Genomic DNA, 18,825 nt, shown 5'->3' with positions numbered 1-18,825 from the left:
CTATTCTTCCTGGGAGACTTTGATTCTTCTTGTTCTAGAGCTTTCAGGTGTGCTGTTAAGTCACTACTGTGATATTTCTCCAACTTCTTTATGTGGGCATTTAGTGCTATGAATTTCCCTCTTAGCACTGCTTTCATAGTGTCCCATAAGTTTGGGTATGTGGTGTCTTCATTTTCGTTGATCTCTAGGTAGTCTTTAATTTCTTTCTTTATTTCTTCCTTAACCCATTGGAAATTCAGTTAAGCATCATTCAGTTTCCATGAGATTGTAGGTTTTCTGTAGTTTTTGTTGTTGTTGAAATCGAACTTTAAACCATAGTGTTCTGATAGAATGCAGGGGGTTATTCCAATTGTTTTGTATCTGTTGAGATTTGCTTTGTGGCCAAGTATGTGGTCGATTTTAGAGAAAGTTCCATGGGGTGCTGAGAAGAAGGTATATTCTTTTTTGTTAGGATGGAATGTTCTGTAGATATCTATTAGGTCCAATTGGGTCATGACATCAGTTAAGTCCTTTATTTCTCTGTTAAGTTTCGATTTGGGAGATCTGTCCAGTGGTGAAAGTGGGGTGTTGAGATCTCCCACTATTAATGTGTGGGGTATTATATGTGGTTTAAGCTTTAATAATATTTCTTTTACATATGTGGGTGCCCTTGTGTTTGGGGCATAAATGTTCAGAATTGAAACTTCATCTTGGTGGATCTTTCCTGTGATGAGTATGTAATGCCCTTCTTGATCTCTTTTGATTGATTTTAGTTTGAAGTCTATTTTGTTGGATATCAGGATGGCTACACCCGCTTGTTTCTTAGGACCATTTGATTGGAAAGTCTTTTCCCAGTCTTTTATTCTTAGGTAGTATCTATCTTTGAATTTGAGATGTGTTTCTTGTATGCAGGAGAAAGATGGGTCCTGCTTTCGTATCCATACTGTAAGCCTATGTCTTTTTATAGGTAAATTAAGTCCATTGATATTAAGGGATATTAATAACCAGTGATTGTTCATCCCTGTTATTTTGGGTGATAGTGTGTGTGTACTTCTCTTCTTTGGGGTTTACTGCTGTGGCTTTATCTATTGCCTGTGTTTTCAAGGGTGTATCTGACTTCCTTCAGTTGGAATTTTCCTTCTAGTTCTTTCTGTAGGGCTGGGTATGTGGATAAGTATTGTTTGAATCTGGCTTTGTCTTGGAATGTCTTGTTCATTCTGTCTATGATGACTAAAACTTTTGCTGGGTATATTAGTCTGGGCTGACATTCATGGTCTCTTAGTGTCTACATTACATCTGTCCAGGTCCTTCTGGCTTTTCAAAGTCTCCTAGATGACTAAACCAAACAAGGATAAAACAAAGAAAGAGAACTACAGACTGATCTCCCTCATGAACAGTGATGCAAAAATGCTCAATAAAATACTGGCAAACAGACTCCAAGAACACATCAGAACAATTATCCACCATGATCAAGTAGGCTTCATCCCAAGGATGCAAGGGTGGTTCAACATACAAAAGTCTGTCAATGTAATACACCATATAAACAAACTCAAAAAAAAACCACATGATCATTTCACTAGATGCAGAAAAGGCATTGAAAAATCCAACACTTTGATAAAAGTCTTGGAGTGATTAGGAATACAGGGAACATACCTAAACATAATAAAGGCAATTTACAGCAATCCAACAGCTAACATAAAATTAAATGGAGAGAAACTCAAAGCAATTCCACTACAATCAGGAACGAGGCAAGGCTGTCCACTCTCCCCATATTTATTCAATATAGTACTTGAAGTTCTAGCCAGAGCAATAAGACAACATAAGGAGATTAAGGGGATACAAATTGGAAAGGAAGAAGTCAAGCTTCCCCTATTTGCAGATGACATGATAGTATACTTGAGTGACCCCAAAGATTCCACCCAGGAACTGATAAAGTTTATAAACACCTTCAACAACATAGCTGGATACAAGATCAACTCAAAAAAATCAGTAGCCCTCCTATATACAATGGACAAAGAAGCTGAGAAGGAAATCAGAGATACATCACCCATTACAATAGCTACAAATCACATAAAATACCATGGGGTAACACTAACCAGGCAAGTGAAGGACCTATATGATAAGAGCTTTAAGTACCTGAAAAAAGAAATTGAAGAAGATGTCAGAGAAGGGAAAAATCTCCCATGCTCATGGATAGGCAGGACCAACATAGTAAAAATGGCAATTTTACCAAAAGCAATCTACAGATTAAATGCAATCCCCATCAAAATACCAACACAATTCTTCACAGGCCTGGAAAGAATAATACTCAACTCCATATGGAAAAACAAAAAACCCAGGATAGCCAAAAGAATCCTGTACAATAAAACAACCTCTGGAGGCATCATGATCCCTGACTTCAAGCTCTACTATAGAGCTACAGTAATAAAAACAGCTTGGTATTGGCATAAAAACCGACAAGTGGAACAATGGAATCAAATTGAAGACCCTGACATTAACCCACACACCTATGAACATATAATTTTTGACAATGAAGCCAAAAGTGTACAATGGAAAAAAGAAAGCATCTTCAACAAATGGTGCTGGCATAACTGGATATCAACATGTAGAAGGCTGCAAATAGATCCATATCTGTCACTGTGCACAAAACTTCAGTTCAAGTGGATCAAGGACATCAACATAAATCCAGCTACTCTGAACCTGCTAGAAGAGAAAGTAGGAAGTAGTCTTGAACACATTGGCATAGGAGATCACATCCTAAATATAACACCAGTAGCACAGACACTGAGAGAAACAATCAATCAATGGGACCTCTTGAACTGAGATGCTTTTGTAGAGCAAAGGATACATTCAAAAAGGCAAAGCGACAGCCTACAGAATGGGAAAAGGTCTTCACCAACCCCACATCTGAAAGACAAAATATCCAGAATATATAAAGAACTAAAGAAATTAGACATCAAAATGACCAACAGATCAATTAACAAATCGGCTATAGAACTAAACAGAATTCTCAAGAGAGGAAACTCAAATGGCTGAAAGACATTTAAGTATTGTTCAACATCCCTAATCATCAGGGAACTGCAAATCAAAACAACTCTGAGATACCACCTTACCCCTAAGGCTAAGATCAAAAACACTTAAGATATTTTATGCTGGAGAGGATGTGGAACTAGGGGAACTCTCCATTGCTGGTGAGAATGCAAGCTTTCACAACCACTTTGGAAATCAATATGGCGCTTTCTTAGAAAACTAGGAATCAATTTCCCCAAGATCCAGCTATACCACTCTTGGGCATATACCCGAGAAATGCTCAATCGTACCACAAGAGCACTTGCTCAGCTATGTTCATATCAGCATTGTTTGTAATAGCCAAAACCTGGAAACAACCTAGATGCCCTTCAACTGAAAAATTGTGGCACATATAAACAATGGAATACTACTCAGCAGAGAAAAACAATGACATCATGAGGTTTGCAGGCAAATGGATGGATCTAGAAAAAATCATCCTGAGTGAGGTACCCCAGACTCAGAAGGACAAATATGGTATGTACTGACTCATAGGAGAATACTAGATGTGGAACAAGGATGACTGGACTGCTACTCACATCACCAGTGAGGTTACCTGGAAAAGCGGACCCCAAGAAAGACACGAGGATTGCCCAATGATGGAGAAATGGCTGAGATCTACATGAACAACCTGGACATGAGTAGGAGTAATGAAGGGTGAGGGTTGAGGGAAAGAGAGTGGGAGATCCCAGCTGGATCAAGAACAGAGAAGGAGAACAAGGAATAGGAGACCATGGTAAATGAAGACCATATGAGAAAAGTAAGAAACAAAGTGCTAAACATGCCCACAGAAATCCACAAAGATACCCCCAAAAAAGACTGCTGGCAATGGTTGAGAGACAGACGGGACTGACCTACAATGGTGATGGCATTGCCAAATACCCTAATAGTTGTGCCAGAAACTCCATCCAATGACTGAGGAATCTGAATGCACACATCCATGGCTAGGCCCCAGGTGGAGCGCTGGGAGTCTAATTAGCGAGAAAGAGGAGGGTTTATATGAGCAAGAATTGTTGAAACCAAGGTTGGATAAAGCACAGGGACAAATAGCCAAATGAATGGAAACACATGAACTATGAACCAAGGATGATGGGCCCCCAACTGGGTTAGGCCCTCTGAATAAGTGAGACAGTTGTTTGGCTTGATCTGTTTGGGAGGCATCTAGGCAGTGGTACCAGGTCCTGGGCTCATTGCATGAGTTAGCTGTTTGAAACCTGGGACTTATGCATGGACACTTGGCTCAATCTAGGAGGAGGAGACTGGACCTGCCTGGACTGAGTCTATCAGGTCGATCTCAGTCCTCGGGGGAGGCTTTGCTCTGGAGGAGGTGGGAATGGTGGGTGGGCTGGAAAGAAGGGGAGGGGGCAGGAAGCGGGAGAACAAGGGAATCTGTGGCTGTTATGTAGAACTGAATAGTATTGTAAAATAAATTAAAATTAAAAAATAGAACTACATACCAAACAGAGTTCTCCTCCACCACAGATAAACTTTCAAGGAAAAAGGAGTTGAGAAAAATATGTAGGTTCTGAGGATTATCACATCACAAACAATAACCTTCAAGAATAAGAAAGTGTCTAGGGATGTATAGTTGGGTGGCAATAAAGACAGGGAAGAGATTGCTTTAAGACTCAGTGTAGCTGTTGCTCCTGGTGGGAGAGAGAACATTGCCATTGGATGGGGTACCTGAAGAGCTTCTGGGGGACAAGAGGGTTCTCTCTTCAATCTGCCTGTTGATTGTGAGACATCCATTTATCATGAGCTGTACTTGGAGTTATCTCCAGTCCTGCCCAGGCTTGCAGCCATTCTGACCCAAAGAAATACACAGAAGCTTATATTATTTAAACTGTTTGGCCTAATGTTTCAGGCTTCTTGTTATCTAGTTTGTATATCTTAAATTAACCCACAAGGAATTCATCTATACCTTGCCATGTGGCTCATGGCTTACTGGTATTTTCTCTTGCTTCTCATGGTGGTGGCTGGCAGCGTCTCCTGGCTCAGCCTGTTACTTTCCACAAGTCTCCTTTCTCTTTGTCCTGCCTACACTTCCTGCCTGGCTACTGGCCAATTAGCATTTTATTTATCAATCAATTAAACAACACATTCACATTATACAGATATCCTCAGCACTTTCCTTTTTTTCAAAAAAGGAAGGTTTTAACCTTAACATAATTAAATTACATATAACAAAACAATTATCAAGCAAGAATTATAGTTATAATATCTAGTCTATTTTTATTTGGCAAAATTAAAGAAGATATCCTATCTATCTTTTATTTGTGAGTATAAGGTTTTATATCTAACTTATCTTTTATCATCACTAAGGAAATTATAACTATCTAGTTTTTAAATATGTCAAAGACTCCAGAAGGATATAATAATTCCTGAGAAACAGGAGAAGAATGCAAGCAATTTTCAGAGTCTTGCAAGGGTAGACAGAGATAGCTGGCAGCCTGGACAGTCTTCCAAAGTTCCTCTATAAAGTTGGTTTATCTGTCTTTAGCCCACAGGCCTAGAGTCTCCCAGTCCCTTTTTTCTGTGTCCTGTGTAATGTCTGGCATGTTTCTCTGCAAGGCAGGAACCTGAAGGACCATCTCATCTTATAAAGTTTAGTGTTCACCTTTCTATGGATCTTGTAGGTTGAGCCAATACAACATTTTGTCAAGCAGTACAGGAAAGAACATTTTCTTGCCCAAATGGCTACTTTTGTCAAGAAGAAGATAAATTCTATGTAGTGACTTTGATGTCCATCTTACTCTCTGAAGTAAATCGGTGCTGTCGGGAAATGACATGTCTCACTGTCCAGAAAGTCCAATTTTTTTTAAACATTTTAAATGCTATATTTTAAAGGCCTTTGAAGTGTTTGAAGATTACCTACCTAATTGAATTATATCTATGTATACCTGGAAAATTTGACATGACTATAAGTTTGACTATCATAGAAATATAATTACTAATCTGTATTTTTAATTATCTATTATACAATTAAATGAGTTGTACAAACATAATAACTTAAACAAGAGAAGAAATATACATATAGTATAACAAAATTAATTTTAAATTTGTATCAATAAACTAAAATCCATAGCAATGAAAAACATCTTTAAACAAGTTGTTTTCTTTAAAAGTAGGTTTATTAATCTACCCTTTTATCTTATCATATCTAAACTATCCCCACTTTTTTAGAAAGAGATTGCATATATAATTATCCTGTTTTAAATAAAAATATTGGTTTTTCTTGTCCCAACAAGAGGGCTCTTTTGATATGGGAAAAAGACTCTCTCAAACTTTTGTTTTAGCAATATGTTTGGGCTTAGAGAAGGAGTGAGCCAATTTTATTTTCAAAGCCAGCTTGGTATATTTGGAAATTTGGGTGTAGCTTTTCATATTATTTATTGCTGAATGAGGGTGCTGTATTTTTATGGGGGCATAAAGAAAATTTTAGGATTATGGGGTAGTCTGTGAGGCTGTATTGTCTAAGCCAGTTGCCTTGAAATCATTTTGGATGTTGGATCATCTGGGCCATGGTGTCATTGGAGACCTTTCAGAAGGTCTTGGCTGGTTAAACCTGATGTATCTTAATCTGAAACAAATCCATAGCCTCTTAATATTTGTGGAAACAAAAGCAGAGCCTCCTTTTCAAAGCAACATATCTTTAGATCCAAATTTTGAAGTCAAGATAACTTTAAAATATACATATTGGTTTAACTGAGCAGCCTTTACAATCAAATGTCTCTCTGCAGTTAAAAATCCCAAGGACAACACAATCCATATTTTTTGTGTAATATCTATCTTTATGTGTCTTATTTTATATTATTTTTACTTTTATTAAAGACTATTTTTAGAACTATCAATTTTTATATTACTATATACATATATTACTTTTTTCTATTAAGCTTATGTACATTTTTACATATATTGTAAATCATTTAGAGGTTTATCCCATCTGAATCTGTCTTATTGCGAATCTATTGCTTTAAACTGAAGTATTACTAAGCCTGAATGGCAGCTGTGGCTGCAGGCGCTGCCTACTTCAGCTTCCCAACATTGCAGAACTATGTTTACAGCTAGCTTTGGAGGAACCATGTTCACCGCTGCACTGTGGGAGGCAGTGGGTCTATGTCTCTATCAAAGCAGTGTGTAGCCCAGAAAATTCTTTTTTTTTTTTTTTTTTTTGGTCTGTACTAACAAACGCTAAATCCACCATGCAGCGTTACATGCAGCTTGCAGATGCCTCACTCCCACAATGCTGCAGGTCCCACCATCAAATCGAGGAGCTCAAGCCAACAGGCTGCTGGTAAATTGAGAGAGACAACGAGGAAGCAGTTTTTAGCTCTGTTTTAGAATCTTCTTTCTCAGGTTATAGGTGGAAAACCTTGTTTGATTTTTAGAGACCTTCCACTTTTAAAGTGTTGTAATTTTTAAAGGTTGTGGGATTTTTAAAACTTACACTGTGTTTTATATTATGATATTAACATAAGAATTTGGGGAACAAGAAATAAATGGTTATGGCATTGAGGTGATGTGTGTCATGCTGACAAGGAATATAAACTCCTAGTCAACTTTATCTGTTGTATACAATGAAGACTCCACAGAAGTCTTCCCTAGTCCTCAGTATTAAGAAGAGGGAGTTTTTGCCTTTTTATGTTTTGTGTTTTGTTGTTGTTTCCAGGATGCATGTAGTGAGCAAGAAGGGGTCTGGAGGATTTAAATTCAAAAACACGTGGCCTGATGAACCCCACTCTTTCTGACTGCTGCATTGTGTTTGCTGTGTTGGGCCTTTCTTCCTTTTTCTTTGAATAACACTCATTTCTCCCTCCTGTGCCTCTGTCCACCACAGTTACTACCAGGCACATCATAGTTATTTCAATGTCTACTCTCCTATGTATAGAAGTTGGATTTCCAGTCGATCCCATCCTTCCCAAGGAACGAGAGATGAGTGTTTACTCCTACTTCAGCCATCCATTACCATAAGGAGGATAAAGAGTCATCATGACCATGGTATCTACAGCTGAACCAGATGTAACTTATGACTATTTTCACTTCTTCCTTTCAGTGTCTAACAGATCAATTTGCTCAAGAATATTAGTGAAGATGGGAATACGACTGTGATGGCTATTCTTGGTTGTCAATGTGAATACATATGATATTAACTAAAATCAAAATATATAGAGCACATATATGGGAGATTTCATTTGAAGTAGGAGGATCTACTTCTAGTCCTGATCTTTGAGGTGGGAAGTCACATTTTAATTCAGACTTTAACCCAGATGTAATCTGGATCACTCCTTCTTCTCGAAGAAAATATAAAGAAATGGAAGAAGGAAGATTTACTCTTTCTCTGCTTGCTCTTGCCTTGTGATCACATCCATTCCTTCACTGGAATTAGAACCTACTTCTTTAAGATTACAGCATAGACTACAAACAGCTAATACATCTATTCTTGTGGATGGAGCATCTACTGAATTATTGGACATTCCATCATGGCCAGACATTTTTCTATAGGCTGCACCACAGCCTGGAAGTCATTCTAACAAAACACTTTCTACATATAGAAAACTTCAGCTTATAACTTCTGTTACTTTAGAGAGCCCTGACTAATACACCAGGCATGTAGAGAGGATATTCTAGAGCACTTTGTGTCTCAGCTATGTCACAAATTCCCAATGGCCACCTTCCCTCAACCATTCTGCTGTGGGACGGTCTGTATGTCTGTATTGCTCTGATTGGTCAATAAATAAAACACTGATTGGCCAGTGGCCAGGCAGGAAGTAGGTGGGACAAGGACAGAGGAGAATTCTGGGAAGCGGAAGGCTGAGGCGGAGAGACACTGCAGCCGCCGCCATGAACAGCAGCATGTGAAGACGCCGGTAAGCCACCAGCCACGTGGCAAAGTATAGATTTATGGAAATGGTTAATTTAAGATAAAAGAACAGTTAGCAAGAAGCCTGCCACGGCCATACAGTTTGTAAACAATATAAGTCTCTGTGTTTACTTGGTTGGGCCTGAGCGGCTGTGGGACTGGCGGGTGACAAAGATTTGTCCTGACTGTGGGCAAAGCAGGAAAACTCTAGCTACACCATTCTTCAGGTGAGGCTTTGGTGTTGGCCTTTTTGACTCCTATAACATCTCTGTAATGACAGGAAAATCACGAAAGTCCCACACCTCTCCAATGGAATGCAGAGTAATATAGTTAAATGAGTGTCTCAGATGGAGAGATTCTAGGGTAAGTGAGGAATGGAAACAAATCCCCATGTCTTAGCTTTTGTGGGACATGACTGGGCACCCCCACCCACATGAAGATCAGAGGACAATTTGTCAGAGGTTTGTTGTCTCCTTCAATCATATGAGACCCAGGGAAAGAACCAAGACCTATAAACCAGGCAACAAGTACCTTTGCTCACTGAGCCAATTGTTCAGCTGAACACATCATCCATGGAATTAAATGGGCTTTGTATATATATTGATGTCCTGCATGTATATCTGTTCTCTTTTCAGGAAGAGTAGACTCTTCCACCCTTGTATGACAACACCAGTTTGGCACCCCACAGGATTATTTCCTCAACACATTAACTCTCTGATTCAGTCTCTGAAGTCAGACCTGGTCCAGGGGAGTTTCACAAGAATAAAGTACTCATCTGGAAGGAACCCTTTCTCCGTATACAGTGAGATCTGCTGTGTGAAGAGAGCAGCATGAACCATCCCTTCCCCTTCCTAGCCTTGTACAGGCATGCTCTCTATCAGAGATATGTGGCTTTTGTTGCAGGCTTCATTCACTGTGGCTGGTCTGAAGCTTCCTCCCAACACTTTCCTGGAGTATCAATAGGGACTCCTACCCACATCTCCAACACCAGAGGGTCTTCTCAGTTTTGCATTTCATCAGATGGCCCTAATCTGCAATGTCAGTCAGGATAAGATGTGAGAGATCTGCTACAACCTGACAATAAGTGATGCTGGAGTAGGATCCTGAACCCACAAACACCTTGCATGAATGCCTGGCATCCTAAGACAATTACCATGCCTACATCATATATTTGTCCCTACTGGATTCCTGAAATTTCTCTTTTTGGTTGGGGCTGTTTCATTCCAACTAATACAGCACAGATGGCTAGAAGGACAAAAGTCAAATGCAGGAGCTGAAGTGTTGACTGCCTCACTTTTAGTAATTGTTTCTCTCCCAAAGAACCAACAGGGCCACTAAAAAGCCTCTGCAACTTGTTTCAGGTCGAATTTGATGCCCTCTTCTTGCCTCAGCTGGAATTGCAATCAGATATATTACAGCCCTTCAGCAGACAAAACACCCATACATATGAATAAAAGAAATAAATGATTAAAAAACTGTTGTTCCAATAATGCATCATTAAGGCCAACAGGAGCAAAAAAAAATAATGTCCCAACTTATCTTTGGATTCACTCTGTCTATTATGTGGTTATCACTGAAGCTATATTTCAAGAAAATTAAAGGAAGATAGGTCCAGCTTTTTTAATTTGTTTTTTTAATGTTTTATTGTTTCTCTGTTGGTTTCACATCATGCATCCCAATCCCACTCTTCTAACTACCTGTTTCTTGTATCTGTTCTCTGCTCTTGATACCTCCCATCTAAAATAAAACAATTTAAAAGAAAAATGGAAAACCCAAAACCAAAGCAAACAAACAAGAATCTTGCTGAGGAATCTGTAGTGTGGCCCAGTGAGTCACACAGTACATCCTTTCATCTATACATCTTTTCTCGTAAGGGTTCTGGCCTCTGATTTCTACTACACTGTCAATAATCCACCCTCACTGGGACTCCTCTTGGATATAGAATTGATGTCTGTGTCAGAGAGATCCTGTAGCTCTGATCTGCAGATCTGGGCCATTCACATGTTCTTGCAGTTCATAGATGAAGAGGCTGTTAGGGTGGGATAACTTATAGCCCTGGTTATGAACCTGGGTGGTAGCTGGGTTAGAGAACCCACCAGCTTTCCCTCATCTTCACCACTTGAGCAAGCTCTCCTATTCTCCCCCAGATAAATCACCCAGTACAGGAGGTAGATTGGACAGAGGCCGATTATCCTGCTCTCATGTGTGGTAATATTGTGTTCCCCAAAATACTGTACCATAATAAACTTATCTGAGGTCAGAGTACAGAATAGCCACTAGGACCTAGAGTCCAGAAAATGGTGGCATACACACCTTTAATCTTAGCATTCTGGAGGCAGAGAAACATCCTGATGTCTGTGAGTTCTAAGTCACACTGGAAACAGACAGGAATGGTGACACAAGCCTTTAATCCCAGGAAATCATGGCTGGAAGCAGAAAAGTATATAAGGAGAGAGGATGAGGAACTAGATAGAGTCTGTTAAGCGTTTAGGCTTTTGAGCAGCAGTTCAGCTAAGATGTATTTGGATGAGGACTCAGAGGCTTCCTGTCTGAGGAAACAGGAACAGCTGAGGAACTGGCAAGGTGAGCAGGCTGTGGCTTGCTCTGCTTCTCTGATCTTCTAGGATTCACCCCAATCCCTGGCTTCAGGTCTGATTTTATTAATGAGACCTGTTAAGATTCATGCTACCCACCTGCCCTCACATCTGAGTCACCCACACTCAGAACACAAGGACCAGCCCTACTGTTTGGAGAGGCAAGGTGCTGGGTCCAGTCCTCCAATTGTTTTCATAGGTGACTGTCAGACTCTCATGGCCCAGAGGCCAGCTCTCCCACCAGCCTCAGATAGCATATCCTCAGGTGGGGCAGACATCTTTCCCTCACCATTGCCAACACAGTTCAGAAGAAGGGGAGCAGAGTCAGCTCTTCTGCTCTCACACCCTCACAGCCACCTCACCTACACAACCACTAACAATTTAGGTCTACATGCTACTCAGTCCAGGGCAGGATCCACTCTCCAAGTGCTGCAGTTGGTGAGGGGCAGATCCAGTTCTCCCTGGTGCTACAGCCTGTGAGAGGCAGGGTGAACTCTTTGAATCCCTATCCTGTCTTCAGTGGTAACAGGAGCAACTGACACCAACAAAAACTGAAGCTGTGGCAGGGTACAGTTTTTAGACATGGCCATTAGCAGCAGCCTAGACCGGGAGTGTTGGAGACCGACTCTGGACAGCGGTGTCTTGAACCTTGTGTTACCTGCCACGATTTATCAAGCCTCGTGTAAATAGGAGGCTTTTAGTCTAACCTAGGAATGTAGGATTGAATAAACCTCTTTAAATCAGCTAGCTGCAGGGGCCTGGGACCAAAGCAACCTCCTGCTGACCCTCCTTAGGAATTTTCTTTGTCCTCTCCTCACTCCTGCTCCCCCTCCCTACCTGAAGCCCTGTTTATAAGCTCTAACACCCAGTCAATAAACGAGGCCTTGATGCAACTCAGACTGCTTTGTCTTTCTTCACGCGCTTGGTCTCCTTTCCCTCTCGCCCCCCATTGATTCACAGGTGGTCCCTCCTCGAGACCCTCGAATAACCTGGCCTGCTGGACGGGTCAAGTGGCGCCCGAACGTGGGGCTCGAGGCACGGCGGCTCACTACTGGACGGCGAAGAGAAAACGTGGTCTGGCCAGACTCACTAGGGTAGAGGTGCCCCAACAGCATCACTCGTGCGCCGTGGGCAGCCTTGAGGTAAGTGCCGTTCATCAATCAATGGGTAAAGCACTCTCTAAAGAGGCTCTCTTCATTAAGGAAATGAAGAGATCAGGGAGAGGGGAATAAGAGTCAAAAAGAAAGAAAGAAAAAAAAAGATTTAATTAAGTTTTTCTATTTTGTGGAAGAAAAATGTCCCTGGCTGGTTATTAATGGCCCGGGCATCCACCCTTTGACGTGGAATAAAGTTGGAAAGGCTATCAATAACTTGCTTAAGGACGGAGAGTACGTCCCCGATGCATTCTTTAGTTTCTATGGAGTAATCAGAGATGTTTTAAAGGATTCAGAAAAGGATAGTAGGGTGTCACATCTTCTGGCACTTGCTGAGGACCTATTAAACGATGTGTCCATCCCAGAAGACGGTAAGAGTGAGGTTGCCACAAATCACATTGAACAAAAGACCAAAAGACCCCACCGTGACCCTCAAGGGTCCAGAGATTTATTGACATCTACCGGTAAGAGCGCTCTCTGTCTTGTCTCTGTCTCTGTCTTGTGTCCTTAAGTTTTGTGCCAGTCGACTGATTTGTACTTTGCAGGCTCTCACTGGGACAGACGTGTCCGGACAGTGATCCTGGGAGGTAAAGAGAAACGTCTCATTCCCTGATTTGGGCAAGGGACCCCCTAGTCCCGAGCCATTTGGGGCCACCTCAGAGGTGACCATTTGATTTTAGGAGTCTCCTCCAGGGAGTGCTCAGGAGAGGAGCATCTTTGGGTACCTTTCTCCATGGTGGGAGGAAGTGCCACTTTGTATTTTGTTCCGGGAAATTGTTAGAGACATTTTGTGGGGTTTTTTGTGTGTTTTATTGTGGTCATTGTTACTTGACATTCTGTTTCTCTTCCAAGAAATAAGGTACATGTCTGACTGACAGGGATGTGAAAGCCCCCTGATGTCTGTTTGATCAAGGACAGAGATCCTTGAGTCTGGATTGTTTTTGGTGTGATTGAGCCTGGAGGGTCACTCTCCACAGAGCACATCAGGCTGTCATTGTTCTTGGAGCTTTGTTGGGTGTCTCGTTGGGGCAAAGTTTTTTTTCGTGTGCCCTTTGTCTTGTGTGTTAACTGTTCTCATTGTTGACTTGACTGTGATGGACGCTATGGGACAGTCCCCTTCTTCTCCACTAGACCTTTGCCTAGCCCACCAGAAGGATGTGTGAGCCACAATCGAGGGGCTTGCTTGCTGTGAGTGAGGCCATCATCATCTCAGTGCTGATGTGCTGGTACTTGGATTGTCTGTGTAAATGTCATCTGTTTCTGCTACTCATCTCCCTTATTTTCCTGCGGGGAGGAGAGAGAGGCACAGCGAGGGCCACCTCCCTCCCTCCCTAGCTCTCTTGCTATCAGGACTGCAGGCAGCTGGCTGCTCTCACGAAGGTGGGGGTGCGTGCTCTGGGTACAGGCGGGCTAAGATTCTCATGTCCTGCTCTGGACAGGGCAATGGCTGCCTGCAACTGACAAAACTGTGTGAACACTGAACAGAGAATCTGAGTTTAGTCAGAGGAGTTAACAAAAACTTTTTTTTTCAGGAACACTGGCAGCCAAGGACATACTTTATGACCACTGCTCCCCCTCCCTTCCTTTACTGTGATAACTTCAAAGTCTCTTCTGCCAGCCAGGAATTTCTCTTGTTAACCCTTCTCTGTCCTGATTGCGAAACCTCAGTAACCACCCCCCCAACTTCATCCCCTACAGACAAAGAGAAGCTAAAACCAGGATTCTTAAATGTAGATAAGAACTTAGACGCCTTTTCCAGGTGGCTTTATCAACTACAGAAACTTAAGAAAACACAGAGTTAGGATATACGACCATCTGGCAGAGACTAAGTGGTCATAAAACAACCGAAACTCCCCAAACTCCCCAAACCCGGGAGACAGCTCATAAAACTCCTAAACACGGTCGCTAAACAAACGAGAAATAAAGATAATATAATAAACTACTGATATGAACCTAAAAGAGGGATGTGGGCGGTGGGAGATGAATTATGTGGTCTGTGCTAGCCTCACAAAGAAAGGTGCAAGCTCCTTCCAACCTCCCTGCTGTGTGTGAGAGGTTTGGAATGAGCCCCCCCTGCCGAGGCTTGTAAACTTCATTTGTATAAACCTTGCTTTTGCATTCTGTACCTGAGGTCTCCAGTGGCTTCTTTGGGGATGCGATCTGGGCATAACACTGATATTGCTTGATAAAGAAATGTTAAATTACCAGTTCAAGATACTAGGAAAATTATGCTTTTGTTTCTACAGGAAAAGTAAAAATTTACATGGGTTTTGGTCATTTGAATTCAATGTGTTACAAATACTTGCCATCATTTAAGAAAATTGGTTTCAAATTATTGTTGATTAAAATAAAAGTTTAAATAAATAATTTTTTGACTTGAGGAAACAGTTTAAGATGTAAAAATTTAAAGGCTTAAGCATGTCATGAGGGTTTAAAAAATATAATAAAACTTTAAGGTCTAACTTTAAAGTTTAAGTAAACATGTTTCAGATTTCTTTCTCTTGCTATTCTGCTGTTACATGGAGACTCCAAAGGGTCGTAGTTTTAAAAATGTCTGTCTATTCTGCAAGTATGAATGAAAATGTGGCCACATGTATGTTTGGTTTTGAATGTCTGCGTTTGCATGCATGTCCTTCTGTGTTAAGGAATAGAAGTTAATACTAGTCATCTGGCTATCCAGATACTAGTTTAAAGCATAAACGGTTCTATTTAAAATAAAACAAACTGAGAGGTATATTTGACTAATATATCTATAGGAGAACAAATTAGCCTGGTCATTATTACCAAACTTAGAGATATTTTCAAGATTAGGCCTAGATTTATTTGGCTCAGATACATTTAATAGATAATTGTCCTCAAACCTGTCAATGATCTGATGAATATGACATTTAAATTATTTGATTAAAAACTTACTATCAGAAACAGAGACTCCTAGCTCCCCAGCTCCTAGCAATGACTCCCAAGGTCTCCAAAGAAGATATGGAATGACAAAAAGATGCCACCTGAATTGCAAAAGACAATGACCACAGGGCAAGATGCCCCAATGCAACACCTGCCTCCAGGACCCAGCCCAGACTGTGGACAAGTAGTAGGACACTGTCAGTCTTCCGTGTTCCTATTCCACAGAAAAGGTACTCTGCCTTATGGGCTTGATGGTGGTAAAAGATTGATGTTGTTCTGACTGGTACCTCCAACACTATAGAAACCTGGGTAAGGGGTTGATCACTGTAATTTATAGGGTTGGAAGCTTCTTGGTCTGCACTCAGATATAGTTTATCCTTCTCAGATCTCTGACAGTGCTGATGACTAGGCTAGCTCTAATTTTGTCAGCATGGCAGCATCAGACAACCAGATCTTTCTGCAAGGCCATAGCTAGCTTGTAAGCACACTTTTAAGAAAATGTTCTAAGATGTAAAAATTTAAATAAATCATAAAGGTTCGGATATGAGTCTAAAATAAGATGTGTTTCAGATTACTCTCCCGTTCTATGGTTCAGAGCTTAACATTTAGGAGTCCTGATGAGCTGGTAGAGCAATGACCACTTACTGTTCAGTCACAAGTTCAACATTTTGGATTTGTTTTAGATGTCATATAGATATGTCTAATGTAAGCCTAAAAGTGCTTTTCACCAGGCTTAAAATCTCTGTCCAACTTACACCTGGCTTTCTGGACAGAAGTAAAATGCCCAAATCTGTAGTTCTTGTTGGGACTCAAAGGTATATGTCTACTTCTGCTGTTTTACAGATACCCTTTATCTGCTTTGTCTACAATATGGATTTCAGTACAGATTGGTAATACTAATGTATCTAAAACTTTTATGTCATTCTGCAAAAAGGCCTCAAAGGATCAAAAGAGTCATAAAAACCTAGACCCACTCCACAGAGGTTGAAAGAACCCAGATAAGTATTCCTAAAGATGGTATTTTTCCTCTTTCATGGTCTTGGGATTAGTGCTTTTCCTATTACTAAGGGTATAAACCTAAGGGTTCCAAATAAGTTCACAAATTTTAACCTCTGTTCCTAGTTTAAATCTGTCTCAACAGATTTCTACTTGGCTGTCAGACACCTCCAAGTTTCAGTTGCTGACTCCACCACTCCAGATGACTGTGGACTCCGACGTGCTAAAGGCTAACGTGGACCAGCCCAGCTAACATGATTCTTCTCTGTCACTATGGTGTCAGGCAGCTACATGCTACTGACGAATGCCCCCTGCCCAGTCTTTGACCAGATTTTCAGCCTTTTGGGGGAGGGGCCCTGATAACGACACCCCAATGCCAGCTTGAAGCAGTTCCAGAAGAGAATACATCGTCCCATTTTCCTTGTTCTAAAAAGGCTGAAATGCTGGGTCAAAAGAAAACTCCCTGGCATAGAGACCAGATGACTAATTATACATGAACTATGCATGGCCATTACAGGCCATGAGTTACTAAAATAGGCCATGAGGTACCAAATGTAATGCCATAATTTTAAGATTAAAATTTGCCAAAAAGAAATGGGGGAGTGAAAGACCCTAGCCCTTCAGGCTTACACCCCCAAGCCTCAGGAAAAGAGAAAACTTCAAGCACCAAGAAATGAGAAACTAAAAATCTAGAGCAACCTGACTTAGCCATTGTTCAATCTCCCCTGCAACCATATAACAATGTAAAGAGATTTCTGCTAAGAGATGTGCTCAACTGTGACTGGGATAGTTGCAGGTGTTCCAGGAAGGACCACTGTGACCTTTGTGTAAACTCCACTCCCGCCTTGATACCCCTCCCTTGAGGTTTCAGGAAAAATGTACCTGTTGATGCAAATTACCCATCTGTGATCACTCTGTACCCAGACCATGATCTTGTGAAACGAAATTGTATGGGAATTGTAATCTTGTGGGTTTTTCCTTTATTAGCCTTTATGGGGCTTCAGTAAGATGCGGCTCTTGCTCTTAGGAGCAGGGTTTGCTCTTCTATACAAAAGCTTTAAAGAATCCCCTTGGCTTTCTACCCTGATCCCCACCCTCCTGGACCCCTGATTATTTTCCTTCTCCTTCTCATTACCTTTGGTCCCTGGGCCTTTCAGCAGTTGACTCGGTTTATCAAAAATCAGATTGATTTGGCCTTACCACGACACGTCTCGATTCATTATCACAGAGTAGATTCTGAGGAGGCCGGCCAGGAGCCCCATCAAGGACTCAGATTCAGTGTCCTAAAGCCCTAACGTCCCCACGGTCTTGCTAGAGAGTACTCAATGACGGGAATAGTACAGGGCCCACGCCGGAGTCAACAGCATACAGAGGTCATTCAGACCGGTTCAACATGGCACCTGCCATGCGTGGGAGTCCCCCTGTATAGCCTAAGACAGAGGCTCTCTCGGACCTCCGCAACCCCGATCACATGGACTTGGTCCATTTTTGAGAAAAGAGGGGGAACTGTTGGAGACCGACTCTGGACAGCGGTGTCTTGAACCTTGTGTTACCTGCCACGATTTATCAAGCCTCGTGTAAATAGGAGGCTTTTAGTCTAACCTAGGAATGTAGGATTGAATAAACCTCTTTAAATCAGCTAGCTGCAGGGGCCTGGGACCAAAGCAACCTCCTGCTGACCCTCCTTAGGAATTTTCTTTGTCCTCTCCTCACTCCTGCTCCCCCTCCCTACCTGAAGCCCTGTTTATAAGCTCTAACACCCAGTCAATAAACGAGGCCTTGACGCAACTCAGACTGCTTTGTCTTTCTTCACGCGCTTGGTCTCCTTTCCCTCTCACCCCCCATTGATTCACAGGTGGTCCCTCCTCGAGACCCTCGAATAACCTGGCCTGCTGGACGGGTCACGGGAGGACACCATAGCCCCTGGTGGTAGCATAGTCCACTAAGAACTGTATATCCCTGGAAGACACAGCCCTTGTCTAAGATGGTCTTGTATGTCTCTTGGTTGGCAATATAGGCCACAAACACTGGCTGCATTAGCAGCATGAACCCAGACATGGTGCTAGGTGGCTTGCTGGGCCTGGATGTCAACATGGCCCTAGTTGGCAATGCAGATCACTCAAATCAGCATGGACCCACCAGCAGTACCCAAGTGGATCCATGTGGCAGCCCAGATTCCAGGCATCTGCAATGTCTGTGATGGCATCAGGATCTGGGATAGCAATGTAGACCCTGGTTTCAGCAGAGCCATAGACCCCGATGTGGCTCATGGCAA

Source organism: Peromyscus maniculatus, chromosome 9 (genome assembly GCF_049852395.1).
Source record: "Peromyscus maniculatus bairdii isolate BWxNUB_F1_BW_parent chromosome 9, HU_Pman_BW_mat_3.1, whole genome shotgun sequence".
NCBI classification, from domain to species: domain Eukaryota; kingdom Metazoa; phylum Chordata; class Mammalia; order Rodentia; family Cricetidae; genus Peromyscus; species Peromyscus maniculatus.
The sequence above is the reverse complement of the archived record's forward strand: the minus strand, read 5'-3'. Positions refer to the sequence as shown.